Here is a 7193-nt window from a genome sequence, read left to right as displayed (position 1 = left end):
GTGCAGGTGACTTCAGCCTTGGAGACCCCTTGGTGGGGAGCAGTTAACATGATTCATTTCCATACTGTTCTAAGCCTCTAGCACTTTTGGATCTTGCCTTTTAATAAATAAAATATAGCAACATAAACCATAAACTTATTGTGCATTCAAAAACGGTGCTGATGTCCCCACCACTATCGTGGTTCAGTTAGGAGGATGCCCTCCGCAGTGTCGGAGTTAAAATCCAGACATGAGGTAATGCAGGAATACTGTACGCTCACAAACGTGTGCCATACAAAACACATTTACAAAATGTTCTTGGCATCGTTTCCTTTAACATGTATAAAATTAACTGAAGAGTAATGTTAACACTGGTCTGCTTTTTACACAGTACAAACTCTGCATGGAGCTCTGATATATATATAAACCACCGACACCTGAATATACACTATAAAGTAATGTGCAATAAGCAATACGATTTCATTTCTATGTTCCATACCATATTTCTTATCTTCTTAGCATCTCATCACAACAAGCTGAATTATAGCCTTGCATACATTTCTATTTTAACAGTAACACGACTTGTTAGATGACTGGCAGTCTTTATTATTTTTGATCTGAAGCCAGGGTCTTCACACGCGCGAGTAAGCCGGAGGCTTGCCTGGCCTGAACTAGCTGCAGACTGTGGGCCGGCTTTATTTCAGTTCCTTTAGTCCCAGTGGAAGCAATGTCAGGCATTTGCCTGGCAGCGTGGCCAGGGTGTGTATATTTCTGTGCGTGATGTGTGCCGAGGTATTTTTGGGTGCTTGCGAGAGGAGGGAGCAGCTGGAGATGTTCTTTACAGGAGAAGTGAGGGGGCAGCGTGTACGGATGGTGGAATGTTAACAAACAGGAGCAACAAACGACGCGGGTCTGTGGACGGGACGTGGAGAGAGATGAACGACGAGAGCGACAGGGGCCAAGGTGCAAGGTTGTCGGAGATTAATCCGGCTCCGTTTGCATCGGGGCACGCTAGCGTAGCCAACTGCCGGAGCAGACCGGCTATTCTGAGCCGGAAGATGCCACAGCTCTGTCTCATGACTGCTACAGAACACCGCTGGGGTCACACCGTGTGCCCAGGGTTTCAGCACATGACCTCATCACCGTGGGCGCAGCATATATCATCCTACCGTAACGGGCCATATTTCTCTCCAGGAGCAGATGCATCCTTCACTGTAAATTGGACTCATGTGAAGTCATCTGCAGTGGAAGGGTTCCAGTGTTTTACATTTGAAGACTGACTTGGGATTACGTTCAAAAAGCAGTGATGGATAACCTCAGCAACCCCAGTGATTATATCTGTGCTTGTTATCAGACCAGGTTTCCCAGCTGCCTGCCTAAGTACTGAGTTGAAGCAAGGAGAATTGTACTGATCCTTGTTAAGATTTAAGCATTTGGCACAGCCCCCATTCATAGCATGCTCACACACACACACACACAGAGAGAGAGAGAGAGAGAGAGAGAGAGAGAGAGAGAGAGAGAGCCTCTGGCTAAACTCTAAATTAAAGACCTAATGTACAATCCTCCTGTGACACTCACAGCTAATGAAATCGAGACGCTAAGCCCCTGAGCACTGGACACAGGAGTGGAGGACACCTGACTCTCTTTGTGTGGGTTTGCTGCCTGCCTCTCATAACTACACTACAGTACTGCAGCAACTGTGATAACACCTCAGCTGCATTATCAGCTGGTTAACAGCCTCTTTATAACTCCTTTAACGTCCTCTCAGAGGTCTTCACATGGCATCGCTGACTCCTACAGACTCTTACATTGCTGTCAGTCTCATTACAGTCCACTGGCTGTAATCATGCAGCCAGGAGTGTCTCGTTGTGCATCGTGTGGATTTTCCGTTCCTGCTTTTGTGCTAAGCCAGCTTGCCCACTTATCCTGCACAGAGCTTCCGTACGTCTGCCTATAAACAGACCAATTAGAGCTGTTGTTCAGACGCGTAGCTCTCTCCACCAGTCCAATTGGCTGAGACAGACAGGTCATTAGAAAGGCAGTCTGTACCTGTCAGCCAGGTCATGGCCTAAGCACCTGAGTAGTAGGAACTGTTTGCTTGTTTGCATTTGCAAGGTTTATTTGGAGCAGGTAACTTCTGACGAGTTGATCATCGAATGGTGTAGATTTCTGAGGTATGTGTATTGGGGGGGGTGGAGGTAGGGGTGTTATTGCTTTTAGTGCTAAATAGTTTTCTCCTGCATTACTGTGGGTCTGTTCTTCTCTGTTGAAAGAAGAAGATTTCTGTGTGGAGAAAACATCACACCTAATTTTTGGCCTGCTTGAAAACTGACCTCACTCAGTAGCCAAAAACAAGCATAAATATGGCTGGAAGTCAAAATAAAACCAAACCACCGTGATAACCTTTAGGGTTTAAAAACCTTCTCTGGCTCTCATGTTTGGTGGTGCCCCCCGTGCTTCTCTCGGTCTCCTCCGATACGTACGAGAGCGTGGCGAGCACCAGAACCCCAGCGCTGACTGCCATCCGGCCAGCCATCGGGGATTACTCCAGATTGGAGCTCGTTAGAGCCCCGCTGAGAATCCCACTAAATGCTATCAAGATGCTATTTTAGAGGAAGTCATCTTGAGATTATAATTGTATGACTTTAATTATTTCGAAGGGACTGACGATACTAGAGCGATATCTGTGGCTCAGTGAGGAGATGTAGGAAGAGTTTCATGACATAGGCGGGGAAAAGTCGATCAAACTGAAAGCACAGCTTCACAAAAGCGCCCCGCCCCCACTGCACAAGCCGAGCTCTAGATGATAGGCTCGGGCCTGACCCTGAAAGATGAGCACTTCTAATAGGCTAATTACAACGAGCCTCCTCAAGAGTGCACACACTGCAAATGCCGTCACTCTCAGCGGAAGGGGCAGGGGAGAGGAAACCCAACACTAATCCCACTGCAGGCCTTTTTCTTCCGCATGAGCATGTTAAACGTGATAGAACGTTAAGCCTTTTCCACACCCTGTACCCTACGAGGGTCTAACTACACCCTGGAGGACACGGAGAAACCAAAGGAAAAACGCCTGCAAAACAGTACGAGGTTTTGAAATGCCGTTTATAACTGTGGTATATGCTTTCGTTGTGTCTGATGAGGTTTATGTAGTGTGTGTGTGTGTGTGTGTGTGTGTGTGTGTGTGTGTGTGTCTCTCTCTCTCAGCAGATTCCCTTTCAACGCCACATCTCCATCTCAAGCCTTATCGGGTAACTGGACTGTGTGTTGTTTATGGGATCAAGGCTCCCGGCTTCTGCGTGTACTGTCTGGTACACACAGACAGATGAGTCTATGAATGGGTGATAAACAGCTCCCCTGGAATGAGGCTGACTGCTAAGTTCTGACAGCTAAAGTTTTGGAGGTGGTACTTCCCTGGACACATTTAGAGTCAAATTCAGGTTACACAACTAACTTAAAGGGCTCTGCCATCCATAAATGCTCCAGTGAACCAAAGAGTAAAGACAGTGGCATAGTCAAGAGTTGGAACAGAATCTTTCAGGAAGTGAGAATCGAGACTTATCCTTTTCCTTCTCTCATTTTGACCACTTATCTAGTAACCTTACTGAAGGACACAGCACCGGAGCAGGAATCTAATATGGAGATTCAGAAATTACAGACAGCACTAGGGATGAATAATTCAGTCAAGACTGCCAGTTTGCTGATTAATTAATCATCAGCCACCTCTCCACTGGGGGTTATGTGAGAGCCAGACAAATGAACTGTTTGCCTTCGGCTGTCTCTTCGAGTGCCTTTCCCTCTGTATTAATCAGCCCAAGAGCCCTACGCCATACCTAAGAGCACACTCACCTTAAACGTTTCACTTCCTTTTGACATTGATTTTGAAACAGATGAGGCCAAGACAACACTGAATGAACACAGGTTATGACGTCTGAGGAGTAATGCACTACTGCACCAGACAGGACCTGATTACATAAATGATTGTATATGCGTGTCAGACTGTGTTCAGATTAGTTTGGTGGTCTTTCCTCAAAACTCATACCAAAATTCAAACTTCACATCATGACCACACTACGGTAAAACAAACATCAGTTTACTTCCTCTTCAAAGTACCATGACCCTCTTCTCAAACATTCTGACGTAACGGCTCTTCCATTTCCTGCTATCGCAGTAGTTTTATCATTCGTGCTCTTCAGATAACGGCCCAGGTTTCTCCATGGCTAGCGTGTGAGAGCTGAAGCCCACATCTGGACGCGGTCACTGGGAGACGACGGCAGGCCGACGAGAGGGGAAGCCTCCCCGCTCAGAGCGCCTCTTCCGGTTCTTACTGCTGCTACACGTCGCTGCTCCGCCCCAGTCTGCCGAAAGCCGCTTTCCCTGATAATGACCTCACAGAGCGTTTCCGGAGAGGCCAGTCAACAGCTGGCGGAGGCGGAGTCTGAATGAAAAGTGAGTTAAAACTAAAAAAGAAACCAAAGCAGTTATGGTTTCCAATTCCCTCTCTGCCTTGACTCATGGATAGTGTGGTGGACCAAGGGCAAGAAGACTTGGAATGCAGGTTGACATGAATCATGTGTTTGGGACGTCGATTAGGTCCAGTTTTTGGCTTAGGTTATACAGTCACCAAGGACCAGAGATACAAAACATCCATCACATCATGGGCAGAACTATCGCTTGGTAGCACAACTACAGAGCAAGAAGCCTTTCCCTTTGTTGAAGAGGGAGCGCGTGTCAAATCCAAGTTATCCAGTCTTTCATCTAGCGTATCAAATACCCACGCAGATGGGACCAGGGCCAGATTTGCTATCTCTTTCCGTCGTGCGCTAGCCAGGCGCACTGTCTATATTTACTCAGCATACAGATCCAAGTATCACCACAGAGATCTCATGAGGCCTGAGTCAAGGCTTAAGACTGTGTCTAGATAGAACATCCCTTCACAGTAGAGAGGAGAGGTTCTCTGCTAATCTGTATGTTTTTCTTCATTTGCTTCATTATATGCGGCACTATATGTATATTTGTAAGTCACTAGTAGCCTATCTCCCAGTGCACACGTTCCTTTTCTGTCCCGCTGCTCAAAACCATTCACCATTCATATGGTAAGCTTTCCAGTTTGATTTTGGAAGCACAAGGGATAAAAGAATCATTAAATGTATCCCAACCTCCTGAACTGGCCCACAGTACTTGCCCCATACAATTTAGACAAAGAGAGGTATTCCACAACCCCGGCAAGACATGTCCCCCACCTGGGCCAAAAACGATACAGTGGTCTTTCCCAAGCACAAGACAACTCAGAACAACTGAGCCTCTTCTCCTACTACCCCCCTTCTCCTACTACCCCTCTTCTCCTACTACCCCTCTTCTTGCCCCAATCCTTCTTTCTAAGAAAAAAGCCCCCAAAAGAGTTCCCCCTTTTCATTAGATGAGTAGATTGAGCTCTGCTTAAAAAGATACTAAAATCTTTGTTTTACTCTTATTGTGCAGGGGGCATCCCTCCCCCCACCAACCCATCCTCCCCACTGCTGATTTCCATTGGTACAGCCCAGCTATTTAGGCATGCATTGTGCAGGCTGACCTATGAAAAATTCAGGGGACACGCGGAAGGATTGAGGCGGTGGCCCTCCGTGGGGATCGCCGGGCTTTGGGCGGCCAGTGGCATTTGCACGCCAATTCTAGAAGACAGGTTGCATCCGAGGCGCTCCTCTTCCTCCTCTTCCATTCGCTCTCGCGCTAGCCGTCCACACCGTGCCATGGACTGGGAGGGTGGGTGTGAATAGAGGAGCCCAGTCTGGGGCCCCAGTGAATGGTCAGAGCGGCGAGTCTCTCAAAAGCCTCCGATGGCAAAGCCACTCGGACTGAATATTAACATGTGTGTAAGGAGGGAACACGCGAGCGCGTGGAAGAATGGAAAGGCGATCCGCACCTAAAACAAACATACAAGAATACTAGACAGGGTTTAAGGTGGAAGGCCCAGACTCCTCGCCAATATATTTACACTCCAACAAACTGGTTTGTCTAAATATTGAAACTCAAACAGGCAGAGCAAAGACAAACAGAACAGCTAAGTGAGATGACGCTAATACTGCAAACACGAACGTTTTTTCTTTTCAGTAATGCATTAAAAATTTATTTGGCTGACTGGCTGCGATTGGTCAAATATATAAACAAATTAATTCCTAATATGTTTTGAGATGTATTAGAATACAACATGTATACCACCATAAAGGGCAAAAACCCTTCCATACTTTTTTAGCACCATAGAAGAGTGAAGAAAGTTTTTTGGGCATCACTAAAGCGAATGGAATTACAGAGTCCTGAAAATTAGTCCCCTGATGATAATATGAACCAGTAAAAGCGGAATCTGCAGCCATCTCCAAATGGAAAAGTCTCACTGCAGCTCCGGCAAATTGGAAAAACAAGTGCAAGAATGTCTGTGGGCAGCCAAGGAAAATGCACCTTGGGCCTAGTCGTGCTAGGACATTTTTCAGACTGCTTTTCCTGTTAAAGATTCCATGTCTTAGACTGTGCGTCACCCTTGGGAGCCACAGGACACCATGGTGTTAACTCATTCCATGCCGGTCCGAAACAATTCCAGAGGCAGCAGGATCCCATGTAAAGGCGGATCGTGTTTCAAGTCTGAACAGTATTTGGGACACTCACATTTACCGGTTGTCACAAACCCAACACAACTTAACTAAGGTGCCCAAATCATTGCCATTAAATCATGGGCTTAAATATTCCTTTTAGATTCTTTTAGAAGGATTTTCCGAATATGTATATGAAATATTTTGTTATTTAGTGTATTTATGTAATCTACATGCTGTTTGATGCTTTTGACTGTGTCCAGGTTGTAGCTCATGCACTATTAGGATGTCCATGCCAGCACGCCACTCGAATCAGGCACCATCTCAACGCTGGCTCACACTACACAGGCATGTCTCAAAGTATCCTTTGACCTCACACGCACACACACGCGCGCACACGTGTGCGCACGCCCTGTTTAAGATTAGTTCAGGATAAGCACAAACCCAGTTCTTCTCTGGCTTTATCTCACTCTCAGCCCTAATCAAAGCAAACTGAGTTTAATCAGAGCGATCGTCTTCTTTCATTTAAAAGAACAGAACCAGGACCAGCCATTGCCTTCCAACACAGAAAAATCCCTGAAGGTACTGATTAACTAAACGACATCCCTGCACGTTAAGGTAAGAATGAGACAGAGT

The sequence above is a fragment of the Electrophorus electricus genome, chromosome 17 (assembly GCF_013358815.1).
Source record: "Electrophorus electricus isolate fEleEle1 chromosome 17, fEleEle1.pri, whole genome shotgun sequence".
Lineage (NCBI taxonomy): Eukaryota > Metazoa > Chordata > Actinopteri > Gymnotiformes > Gymnotidae > Electrophorus > Electrophorus electricus.
Note: the sequence above shows the minus strand (reverse complement) of the source record.